The following is a 14,109-nucleotide window of genomic DNA, read 5'->3' on the forward strand; positions in this document are numbered from 1 at the left end:
TGTGCCTAGCCATTTTTGGAAAAGGGAAGGAAGAAAGGAAACTAATTTAATATATGAAATCCTAAAATAAAAGAAAGAATTAAGATCCATGGTTCTTGGCAGAGTCCCAGAGAAATTGTAGACCTACTCTTTAAGATAGGAGGTGGAGGGAGATAGCCAGGGGAAAAAATGAAAGAAAATAAAAGATAAAGGAGTTCAAAAGATTAGATTATAAACCAATATAAGTTGGCAAAGAAGCTGCCAGAACATAGAGAAAACTGGGAGATACAAAAAAGATAATGTAGCGAAGAAAACAACAAAACGTGGATGCAGGTGAAAAGACCGTCATTCCAGACAGCCTTCAGAAAATCATGCCAAATGAAATGTAACTGAATAAAGATATATTTTTTAAAAACTGTAATAGAGAAGATACCAGTTATGGAAAACAGAAAAGGAGGCCCAACTTACACTAAGTAATATTCTTGAAAAAGAGATCATGAAAAAACTTTATGCAGAAATATTCAAAACTATGCTGAAAGTAAACATCTACATCTCTGAAATGAAATTACAACTTTAGTAAGAAGACATCAAACAATCAACAATCAGATGCATCATTCCTAGCTCAACTTCAAGAACAAAGACTATATCATTAGAGAATCAGTGAAAAAAATCAAGTCAATTCAGGATGGAAACCAGGGGCTAAAACTGGAACAGCTTTAGAGTTCTTGACAGCCACTAAAAATGACAGACTGTGCAGATGACTGTGAAGCAATACCCCAATATTTTGAGTGGGAAAAATACCTACTTAGCCAAGGTTTTCTTCAAGTCCAAAATTAAATACTCAGATATTCTCTAACACATAAGAACTCAGAAATTAAAGCATCTCACGGCTCTTCTTGATCAAACTACTTCACAACAAAATCCACTCAATCAAATTATGAATTTAAAGAGAAAACAAAAACAAAAAAATAAGGTGAGTAATGGAGGATCCAGAACCAGGATTAACAATGCGGAAACTACGGTTACACAACATAAGACAAATCTTTATGTAAAAGTAATAATTTAGTAAGATTTGGGGATGTATGAAGAAAGTGAGAGAACACAGAAACATGTTAACTTATTCAAAATAGGACACACTCTCTGGTGATAAGTTTGTACATTCTATTATATGACTGTATCTATGAATTTTGTATGTATATCATGAAAAAAATACATGGAAAAAAGGTATAAACAGATAAATTGAACATCATGAGACTCACTAAATATAAACAAGGAATAAACGTAGTTGTGGAGATTAGGGGAGATTTTAATTTTTCTTTTGTAGCTATCTATATCATTTTAATTTTTAATTAATGATATTAAAACATTTTTACAAAAACAAGGTATTATAATTTTAGAAAAAAAGTGATTGAGTAAGCCTGTTTATTGTTGTTATTGCTATTTTGGTATTAACTAAACCCAACTAGATTTTTTTGAGACTCTGGCTGCTTATTATAATTTTCTTTTCTACATCAAATCTATTTACACTCAATCTCTTTTTTTCCCAAGCTTTAGAACTGCATTTAGACTCATCACTTTTATTTTCATAATTAATAAGCCCTCCAGTTAGTGTTGGTCAAGCTTTCTTCAGTTTTAACACCCATGAGAGAGAGATCATATTCCACTCAGTCACACTGGCTCACTACAGAAGGATTCTCAATGTCTTGACTTCACCCCCATAGGACACCACTGAGAACCTTGAGGGGAGAATGTAATAGAGAACTTTGAAAAACAGGATTCTAGGTGATTCTTATAAGATCCGCAGGAGAACTGTCCACATGGTGGTGAAACATTATAACAAAGTAAAGCAGCTTTTGCAATGTGGTAATTTTATAATTTTTGGAATCTAATAATTTAGTTAACGTATAATATATGCCATGGCACACAATGCTACAATTCCACGATAGCTGATTTTCTACAACATTCAGCAATTACAAGCTCTCTTGATTACCTTTTCTCTCAGATCATAATATGCCTTCTAACAAAGCAGAAGCAGGCACTTTGAAATTGCTATGTTACACCCGAATTCATACAAAACCTCACATTTTGTATCACTAATTTTGACTAAAAGTAATGTTTTGCTCTTTTTTTAATCTAGTTGTTACTTGTTCTGCCTGGATTTTATTGTTGCTGCTACATAGACACATTTTTTCATGGGCGGTTTGAGAAAAGCTGCACATTACTTTCTAAATTCAGGTATGTGTTACTTAAACTACTCAGTTTTTATATTTGCCTGACTTACTGGTTTAAAATTCTTACAACTCGTCCGTCTTATTTGGTCTCCAAAACGTCCGTGTCAGAAGGATATACAAAGCTACATTTCCCACTATCTTATGAAATTGTGTATTGATTTTTTAAAAAGTCTCACCATTCTCTTCTATCGAATTGACAGTCGAAAATCCTACTTAACTATTATGTATGTGTTGGACCACTACAATTCTGTAAAACAAATTTGTGAATTCCCTAGGACAGTAGAATGGGCTCTGTGATTCATAATTTGGTTAATATTTTCAAGATTATTCTGCCTGTGGGATGTCAGTGGTTTGAACAAAGACAGTGGTTATGAAGCTGAAGAGAAATGAATGGTTGCATGATATATACGGAGCTGGAACTGACAGAATTTACATGTGGATTATATGAGGGGTTATGGCAGAGGGAGAAATTAAGGATTACTCCTTAAATTTGGCTAGATGAACTGGGAGAAGGTGATCTCATCCGTGATGGGGAAATTAACAGATCATCAGGATACTGGGGGAGGGAGGAATGGAAACACTTGCTCATCTGGCCATGTTAGCACCATGCAGGTGAGACAGCTAAATGGAAACAGCAAGTGGTCAGTTACTTAAATGAACCTAGAGCTCAGAAAGAACATTTGGGTGGAATCCTATTTAATTTCAAAGCAATGGATGAGGTGTCCTGGGAGAAAGTATGGGCATTAATGACAAGAGGGCTAAGACTGTGCCCTAAATTTAGGTAATATCAGAGCTACAGTACAGAAAAAATACTAAAAAGGAGACTGAGAAGGACTAAATGGTGAGAAAATAGGAAAATGGGGTTTCCTGAAAACTAACAGAAGAAACTTGTGTTTGAAGAAAGGGGAAATAGGAAGTGGTACATTAAAAGATAGGAAAAGACCAAGTACAAAGATAAACAAAAAATGTCCATAAGACTTGATGACCTGGAGGTAAATGCAACTACTAAGAACAATTTCACCACGGATGAATTTTGCAGTCAGATTGGAGTGGGCTGGCCACTGGGTGAAGGTGAAGATGAAGAGATGGTGTAGGTCTACATCTCTTTTGAGGTTTGCAGAATAAGACAGCAAGGAAATGTGGCAACACTAAAAGAGATAGCAAAAAATTTTTTTTAATGATAGAAGATACGGGAGCCAGTTTGTATGTTGGTGACAAAGTAAAAGGAAAACAAAAAGGTTGACTAACTAGAGAGAGAGGATAGCATGGGAAAAACTCCACTGACAGACTGGCTTGGAAGGTTAGAAGATGACCAAAGGCATGAACTTTAAAGAAGTAGCGATTTTCCATAAAAGGAGGAATTGGCTATTCCCCTCAATTCCCATAGCATTTTTATCATATGTAATTAGGTCCAGCACTCAAGTCTAGTTACATACTTTTTTAAACTTGTAGATGAATATTCTCTAGGTTTTCTTGTCTTTTTTTTTCTTTAACCTATAAGTTTAAATCGGAGACCTCTTAAAAATGTCTTCCATCTACTTAGAGATTTTTTTTTTTTTTTTTTGCAGTACACGGGCCTCTCACTGTTGTGGCCTCTCCCGTTGCGGAGCACAGGCTCCGGACGCGCAGGCTCAGCGGGCATGGCTCACGGGCCTAGCCGCTCCGCAGCATGTGGGATCTTCCCAGAACGGGGCACGAACCCGTGTCCCCTGCATCGGCAGGCGGACTCTCAACCACTCCGCCACCAGGGAAGCCCAAGACTTCTTTTTTCTGACTAAGCTTTTGATTGCAATATCCACACTCTCAACATTATCCAGACCGTTGTTTCAACAGCTTTCCTATATTCTGGACATATAATATCCCTCTACTGAAATTAGTGTACTAAGCCCTCAGTTCTCATGGTCAATTCTCCTAGGTATCCCCCAAAGTCAAAATGTATCCTACTAGTGACTAAACCCCATGACCTACATTAATTGCCTGCATCTTACACTTTGTTGCTTTATTTTAAAGCTCCAAGTTTCATCACTATGGTGTCAATCCTTTAGGAAAAAAGCTCTCTAGGCCAGTTCTCCAATTCCTAAAACATTCTCTTTCCCACAGCAAGAGGAACAAAGCCATTAACATATCTATAATTCCATCAAGTTGAAATTATTCCAACATCTAATGTTATTCTGAAGATAAAAATTATCTCTGAGAATAGAGTTATTGCCCCAGGGCTCGGTCCTAAAGGATCTACAGTAAATAGAAATACGTATTAGTGTCTGTACTCCCTAAAGATCTCTTTAGATACAGCTGTTTGTTTTGATTTGTTTCTGCAAAGATCTTCCAGGGCTGTTTTAGGCACCGAGTAAACCAGAACTTCATACAGACATAAAGACAAACATCGATAAGAACAAAAAATTTTGTTAGTCTCATGCTGAGTACTTGTCACTTCCAAATGTAGTCATTCTTCATCAGTGCAGTCTTAATACATAAATGGAATGTAAGTAAAATGGGTTTAAGTCAATTCAAAAAGCATTCATCCAATGCCTATTATGTGCAATGTATATTTTCCTCCTTAAGAAGGTATAACCAGCTACACTTAATCATTAAAAAGCAATATGTCAACTTCTCAAAAGAAATAAATCTAGGAGATAGCATCTCCTCTATTAAAATTATCATTTTTAAGACCTTTCAAAGTGCTAAGTATATTCCCATAAACTATCTCACTTAATTTCAAAAAACTTTTTGGAAATACAAATGTATGAGGTCTTCCAATAGAAGCCTTCCAGGCTGAACATGAGCTATGACAATACAGGATTAAAGCTGAAAAATTATCAGAAATCTATTTTCATGCATTCATTTGCTGGAAGCTGACTGACTGTTTCCTAAAAAGGGGAAAAAAACATAAACAAGTGTTCACAGGGACACTAGTGAAATGAGGATAAGGTAAAAAATAAGTCTCCTCACAGACTCCTAAGGAAAGGTGCTTCTGCCTTCTTTGGGAGAAGAATTAAATAAATGAGAATATGAGAACTAGCTTCAGAGTCTGGTGATTAAAACTGTCTAGGGTTGTAATTTTTGTTAATGGGTTGTATGGGTTCCTTATACATTTTGGAGATTAACCCCTTATCAGATACATGGTTGCCTTGCACTCTGTTGATTGTTCCCTTTGCTGTGCAGAAGCTTTTTAGTTTTATATAGTGCCACTTGTTTCTTTTTGGTTTTGTTGCCTATGCTTTGGTATCATATCCATAAAATCATTGCCAAGAACAATGTCATGAAACTTTTCCTCTATGTTTTGGTCTAGAAGTCTTAGAGTTTCAGGTTTTACCTTTAAGTCTTTAATCCATCAGACAACCAACAAGCATTGGCAAGAATGTAGAGAAACTGGAACTCTTGCACACTGTTGGTGAGAATCCAAAATGGTGTAGCCGCTACACAAAACAGTATGGTTTCTCGAGAAAGTTAAGACTAGAACTGCTATATAATCCAGCAATCCCACTTCTGGATATATATCCAAAAGACTTAAAATCAGGATCTGGAAGAAATATTATTAACACTCCCATTTTCATTGTACCCTTATTCACAGTAGCTAAGATGTGGAGACAAGCTAAATGTCCAGCTACAGATGAATGGATATTAAAAAATGTGGTATATACATATAATACGATATTGTTCAGCCTCTAAAAAGTAGATGATTCTATAATACAATATGCATGGGCTTCAAGGACATTAAGCTAAGTGAAATAAGGCAGACACAGAAGGACAAATACTGCGTGATTCCACTTACATGAGTTACCTAAAATAGTCAATAAAATCAAAGACTGGATGGTGGTTACCAGGGGCTGGGGAGGAGGGAGAAATGATAGTAATCAACAGGCATAAAATTTCAACTAAGCAACACAAGATAAATAGCTGTGGAGATCTACTGTACATTGTACTTGTAGTCAATAATAATGTATTGTACACTTTGTTAAGAGGGTAGGTCTCATGTTGTGTTCTTATCACAGTGAAATGTTTTTAAAGAAAAATAAATTTAATATTTTGTTCACTGTGGATTTTCTTATGAACTTTGACTTTTTTAAATAGTACATTAAAATATGATTTATCTAGTTTGAAAAAAAATCTATGGCTGGAAATAGGGTCATTCACCCTTCTTTCTGCACAGACTACACTATGACTCAAGTTCAAGTGCTTTGCAGTTTGGGATGCACCAGTTGACAGCAGCCTGAGCAGAGTGGTATTCTTTCACTGGAGCAACGACAGCAAATCGAGCACCACAGTCATGGGAGCCGGCAGATACTTGCTGGACTAGGCAAACAGCCATCTAGGGACTTGTGTCAACCTGTGTGTGAACACCTGGGACATACCACAAGGTTTCTAGAAAATATCTTCCTTCGTAGGGAAATAGGGCAAGCACAGAGCATCTTACAAAAATAATTATGCTGGTGGAGACTACAGAACTAAGAGTTTTTACATAAACTGATATTCAAAAGACTGTTATTTTTCTAAAATTGTATTGCAAGTTAGTGGCAAAGCCAACATTTGAAGTATAGATTTGCATAACTCCAAGCCCAGTGTTCTGTAACTATGTCACAGCTATGGGCAAATATATTCAGACTTTTAAAAAGTACATTAAACCAAGTTTTTTTTTTATTATTTCTCCAGTGAAATTGACAATAAATATTTAGAATAAAAATAGATACCTCAGCACTACAAGTAACTATTTTTAGTTTAAAAATTACTTATAGGCTACTGCATTGTACTATTATGTCTATTACGCATTGTACTAGACTACAGTTTTTTTAGTAATGCTTTAGCCAAAGTTCTTATCCCCAGGAAGTTTACATTTTAGTGCTGAAAAAATGTGGAAAAAGGAAAATTATACAGGGAGTACGTACTTGAATATGAATATATACTAGACATTAGAGGGCCATATAAAACAGACAACAAATCCAAGATTGGTGGATCAAAGCCAAAAGGAAATTGGGGAGAGATGAGAGAGATTTCTAGGCAGAGATTATCAAAAGGTCTGAGGATGAAGGAAAGAATATTGTCTTAGGGAACCATCAAATAATTTACTCTGTTTGGGACTCAGAATTTCAGGAGAACGGTAATAGCTGCTGGGGAAATGTTCCAGTAGAAATGTATGAAAAATAAGATGGGGCCAGATCATGAAGGGCCTGTATATCATTTATGCTAAATGGAAAGTAACTGAAAATTTTTAAATAAGGAAATGAAGTGGACAAAAGTTTATAGAGCAAATCTTTGTAAACTATGCAGTAATTTTTAATGCTTATACATTTTTCTTCATCTTTTTAGTTCTTTTGTGGTTGAGACATTTTTAATATAGTAAACCCCACCTTAATGCAAATAAGTGGTGTCCAAAAATTTTAATTAAATGTAGCTCAAGTTATAGAGAGGTTAATGAAATACCTAAGTTCAAAAGCTCTCTTGTGACAACTACAATTTGATACCTGCAGATGGCAATAAATAACTCTAGCTTAAATATCAATGGGGTATTGATATTTGTGTGTTCTTCATGGCTACAATTTTTAGAATATTGGCAGCAATTCCTGGAATCTCCCACTAATTTAACAATGTTTTCATCAGCTCAATACCAGGACACTGAGGCAGCAGATTAGATTTGAAAAACATAAAGACCCATCCACCTCCGCATTTCCCAAGTTAGAGATGCCTGCCCTTTCTAACTCCTCTCTACCTTCCTGAGAGCGGGACAAAAAAGAAAGAAAGAAATTTACCCAGCTCCAATTATATCTAAGTTTGCATTATCCCAGGACATGCTGTCATGATGTCTTACTTAGGGAGTTCTAATGCATCATCATGTGCTATCATGTGACCTTCGTTTTAAAAGAAATAATACTGAGAACAGGAAGATCATTAGAACATATTAAACATTATTAAAAATAAAACCAAGATTATTGGCTAGGTAATTACTGGATAAATATTTTGCTTCTTATTTTATTCAACATAAGAAACAAAAGAGAGGGGTTATCATCCAGGATAATTAATAATTTAAAGCCCACGGTTACTATTTTCTACTCTGCTACCTTATAATGCTCTTACCATGGGCATTTATATGTATGTGCAAAAAGAATATGGTACCATGAATTTGCCTGGCTCTTTTCTACTAAAATGGTTTCCCACAATTTGAGGGTAAATCAGTTTTGCATTGTGGCTCCTTTTCATCTATCTTGATGATGAGGAGAAACTGACAAAACTCTTTAAAAAAAGTAGTAGTAAAAAATTGATTGTTTCTCTACGTAAGAACTGTTGCATAATATGTAAGTTCTTGATTCCAAAAGGACAATTCAACCAAATGTAGAAACTAAGAAAGACTAAATCCAGCTAGAGACTAAAATCATTTTGATAATCTATTAAATTCATTCATTCATTAAGACAATGCCGCCCCCCTACTTTTTTCTTTTAATTTTAAGAGTTTATTTGAGCAAAAATCAATTTGAATCAGGCAGCATCCAATCTATCAGATAGAAAGGAGCTCTGAGGAACTGTACAAAATGAAAGACTTTTACAGCAGAAGAGAGTGGGGAAAAGGAAATTGTACCAGGCAAAAAAGGCAGGTTGGTTACTGCAAGGTTACTGTCCTTTAGAGGATGGCAGGGGTCTATCAGGCAGATTCCTAACTAGGGCTCATCAGGTAATTCCTGACCAATTGGTTTAAGATTCCATTTCTAGGAGAGTTGAAACTGTAAGTTAAGTCATGGTTTGGTGATGTGGGGCTTAGCATATGTGTCTCCATTTGGGGTTGATTGTCTTTTTTTTTTTTCCTTAGCAATAGTTCTGCCTTTTCCAGACTGTCACATAGTTAGAATCATATCGTATGTAGTCTTTTCAGATTGGCTTCTTTAATTTAGTAATATGCATTTTAGGTTCCTCCACGTGTTTTCATGGCTTGATAGATCATTTCTTTTTAGTGCCGAATAACATTCCATTGTCTGTAAGTACTCCCCACTTGTTATTCCTAAAAAGCCAGCACTTCTGTATCCTGAACCTGCACAATTATAATTTAGAATAGTTTTTCTCTTTATACATTGTAACCAAAATAAATACAGTATGATTTCCTAGTTCCCATAGTCACAACTGTTTGTGCTGCAATCAACAGAGGTGATGTTATTTCATGAAATGATTAGGATAGATGAAGTAATAAAATATAGAATGCCAGTGCCTATTAATTTAACTCATATAAACACAAAATTCTACATAGTACAACTTTTAAAGCAACATTTCAAAATATGATTTGAGTAAGGTAATTTTTAAAAAGTATATGTATATAATTAAAACTCAATTAGGAGAATTAAATTAGCCTGATTAACACTCAATAACATTCAACTTCACTAGAAAAATTCCCACCATCTCATTTAGTTTCTCTGTGAAGCTGGAGCTAAAAAAGGCTCCCTAAATGTTTTATTTATTGCCCAATTTCTAGACTGTCTGTACTCAGCATTCACAATAACAAGCTGATGCTAATAAGCCATACATAAAGATCCTACTTATTAAAATACAAATTAGGCACCCCTTATGTTTATACATGTGTACGTACAATTAATATCGCAGGCTTAGTTGGAAACAAAATTGCTTTAGTTAACCAACCATTGCAATGCAATCAAAAGAGATTTCAAAAGCAACTGGAAAAGATCTGTTCAGTAGAAATAATAGCAATTATTTTATGCAGAACAATTAATTTTCTAAGCTCCTTTTTCCTTCTCCCACCTGCCCTTAATAAAATAATTTGTCCATCATAAGTGACATGAGAGGTGCCCTTTAATGCCAGTAAGTTGCATGCAGACCTGAAAGGCAGCTGGTAGACACAGCTTATTTACAAATATTGGTTTGAACTTGTAAATGCATGACCGTATAAATCTTGATCCATTTAAAGTGTATGCCCTTTGTTCCCTCAATTGTACATCCAATTGGGAATTGAGTGGAGCTGAGGGAGAGTGTGAATTACAGGAGCCCTTTCTTGTTGCCAGCATTTTAGTATTTTGCCTTTTGTTCTTGTTATTCTTGAGATTTCTCTACACCACAGAGTACAGAATGTTAATCAACATTTTGCCTAAGTAATGTTAATGAAACTTCCCTACTTATACTAGAGGGAAGAATCAGCATATTATATTTCATTTTGAAATGCTAATGTACCTTTTAGGAAATTATTTCTGCCTTCTAAATCATCCTAGTGTTAAATTATTAAAGGATGGCATTAAAGAAGTATTGCACTGATGCATAGTTAAATGCCTTAGAAGATAAAAGCCTTATAAAGTTTAAAACAAGGACCTTTTGGAGTATGGCAGCATTTAACTTCAAATTAAACATTTTTAAATGTTTGGTTAAGATATTGACAAAATTTCTGATTGTTTTGTATGTAATCACAAAATAAAGAGACATTTAATGTTGATGATTTCTAATTTCCAACCATGCGTGAATTTGATTTTTATTATGGTCTTGAAGGATGTTTAACCTTATTGTATGTATATGAACTGAATCATCATCTAGTTTATCAGAAAAGAAACAAGGAAAAAGGGGAAAAAGGTCGCTTATTTTTGCACTATTTACTTATTTGAATTTGAAGGCAATCTTCTTTCAGGTTCTATTCTTCAAATATAAAATCACTACTATCTCAACTGTCTATCACCTATGGTATTTCAAAGGGAAGTGCTATGGTAAAGGCTTTAGGGAAAATATCAATTGTCAACATGCAAACTGTGACAGATATGTGTCCTGTGAACATCATTTACAGTCCATCAAGAAGGGTACTGGGGAAATGAGTTGACAGGGCTCTAAAGTTCTCTAATGTGTTTTCCCTTTAACAGTCTCTTCTAATGTCAATCAGTACATTCACAAGTCCTAAATAAATTGTGAGGTGACCTAAGGGGAAATTTAAAACAGAATTTGTTCAAGAATTCTCCCACACGGTGACGACTATTTGCTAAGAACTCCTAACATTTACTGGGTAAACAATGTATTTCCTATTTAACCATAGAAGATCTAGTAATGGTATCTGTGTCATTGTGGAACTGAATTTGTCCTCTTGCATGACTTTTCCTAGCAATACTTCTGTTTGGATATAGGCACTGAGAGAACAGATAAAAGGAGTTACGTTTCAAGGTAAATTTTTACACATTTTGACATCCGACAAATATGAATACTGCTTAAAATTGTTAGTGCATCACAATTTAATTAGCTTCTTTTTTTCTTTCTTACCCTTACAATTGATGATGGTTTGGATTCAGTAAAATAGAGTAATGGCTAGCACACGCTGAGAGTTGCTGTGTCATCTACAGTGGTCACCCATTACTTTTGTAAGGAAAAATAAATCACTGCCAAAATGTTAACTTTGTGTTAATGAGCCAATATATCCGGGAAGGAAACTTTATATACTACATTCCTATTTGTAAAGTTACTTTTAACACATCACTTCTCCCTAGAAAGCTGGAAAAGACATACAACCAATAAATGACTACATGAAATATTACCAAATTCCCTTAATGCAAGAAAAGCTTTTTGAAACAGCAATAGAATCTATATACTATGCAATCTGATTTGATGAACTTAATGATTTTTTGGATTCTCAGAAGTACTCAGGATTTAAACTAAAACAGCGCCAATTTATATACCAAGACTAGGCAAAATACAACATCTAACTTCACAACTATTATGCCTTTACACTGCTTTTACTATGCCACCTCTAAGATGGAGAAGAAAAGTAAATGTCACTAATTATTAGTTCTAGAATGGATATTTATTGGGATAAATTACTTTGGCTGTTTTTGGTCTATTCAAGACACACAAAAAAATGCAGGTTTACTTTCCTTACATCTAACAGCAACAAACTGCACTGTAAAATCTTCACTGGATGAGCTTAAAATTTGTCCTCTATACTCAGAAAGGTTGTGTTTTTAACTTCATCACTGATTTTTTCTTTATATATTATGGATGACATATTGATCTTTCTTAATGTACCTACAACAAACAATTGTGGATTAAGCCAGTACCTACATGATACCAACAAAGCAAGCAATATGATCAATTCAGGTGAAAGAATCAAACTGACAGTCAAATAGAGTCTCAACTGAGTAGACTAAGAGTTTACTTAAGAAATATAAATTTGTGGAAAAGACAGTATAAATAAATAATATCAGAATCATCAAGCATGAAATACTATTTAACTGTTATCCTATATTATTAGTGAATGAAGTATCATTTTCTATATTTTCCTTTGATAGACAATAAAATCACATAAACATGAAGTAAAAGTGTCAACTGCTAAACCTCAGTTTAGTGTTCTATTGAACCACAACTTTCTTACCTTCAAATCTGAGATGTCTTGCAAAACATTCAAAGATAATTGAACAGTATTATCAAGCTGTCACTCAAACTCTAATCGTATTTTAAATGGGGCGAGGGGGGTTAACATCTCCCAAATGAGCTGTCTGGAATTTTTCTTTGATCAGAAACTAAAGAACTGTTGGTGGGAATGTGAATTGATACAGCCACTATGGAGAACAGTATGGAGGTTCCTCAAAGAACTAAAAATAGAACTACCATACGACCCAGCAATCCCACTACTGGGCATATACCCTGAGAAAACCATAATTCAAAAAGAGTCATGTACCACAACGTTCACTACAGCTCTATTTATAATAGCCAGGACATGGAAGCAACCTAAGTGTCCATCCACAGATGAATGGATAAAGAAGATGTGGCACATATATACAATGGAATACTATTGAGCCATAAAAAGAAACGAAATTGAGTTATTTGTAGTGAGGTGGATGGACCTAGAGTCTGTCATACAGAGTGAAGTAAGTCAGAAAGAGAAAAACAAATATTGTATGCTGACATATATATATATATATATAGAGAGAGAGAGAGAGAGAGAGAGAATCTTAAAAAAAAAGGTTCTAAAGAACCTAGGGACAGGACAGGAAGAAAGACGCAGACATACAGAATGGACTTGAGGACACAGGGCGGGGGAAGGGTAAGCTGGGACGAAGTGAGAGAGTGGCATGGACATATATACACTACCAAACGTAAAATAGATAGCTAGTGGGAAGCATCTGTGTAGCACAGGGAGATCAGCTCGGTGCTTTGTGACCACCTAGAGGGATGGGATAGGGAGGGTGGGAGGGAGACACAGGAGGGAGGAGATATGGGGATATATGCATACATACAGCTGATTCACTTTGTTATACAGCAGAAACACAACATTGTAAAGCAATTATACTCCAATAAAGATGTTAAAAATAAAAGAAACTAAAGAGATTTTCACTATAAATGATACAATTCAAATATGTAACAGAAGTATTTTAACTATTAAGATCAGGCTTCTTCATTGTGTACCATGGATGCAAGAAGATATAACAGATAGCTAGAGACGAGATGGAGGGAGGGAGGAAGGAAGGAAGGAGGGAAGGAACTCATCACAAGAAGAATTTCTGCAATTTGTATAATTAGCCCAGTGACTCTTGGAGCACAAAAGCAGTTTATCAAACAATAGGTGCAGAAGTTAATATCAGCTGACGTTTCTAAAAGCAGGCCAGAGCAGACGAAGGATAACTTCTAACTAATGTGGAGCAAGTTAAATTTTAAGAGGTTTTAATGCATCTGTTCTAACTTTAATTGCATTGCCCACTGTCAAAGTGACTACAATATGCATGTCACTTCTTAAAAAATGTCACTTGTTTTTCAATTAGTATATTCATAATACCTATAAAGATTATTCAAATGCTATAATTTAATGTTATTTTTCTGTTATTAATTTTATAAATACCTTTGAGTATGAGAATATTTCAAGGTATTTTTTTAAAGCAACAAAGTACAGCTAGCTGTTTTTGGTCTCATAATACCTTAAGAGTCCATCACTAAAAAAAATATTTTA

The 14,109-nt window shown here is 34.8% G+C and overlaps 1 protein-coding gene across 5 annotated transcripts in view; it reads right to left on the reverse strand.

Moving 5' to 3' along the window:
• Window positions 1–14,109, reverse strand: part of CACNA2D1 (calcium voltage-gated channel auxiliary subunit alpha2delta 1) — a 513,328-nt gene that overhangs the window by 231,625 nt on the left and 267,594 nt on the right. The gene's annotated exons all lie outside the window — the stretch shown is intronic.

This window comes from Tursiops truncatus, chromosome 9 (assembly GCF_011762595.2).
Source record: "Tursiops truncatus isolate mTurTru1 chromosome 9, mTurTru1.mat.Y, whole genome shotgun sequence".
Lineage (NCBI taxonomy): Eukaryota > Metazoa > Chordata > Mammalia > Artiodactyla > Delphinidae > Tursiops > Tursiops truncatus.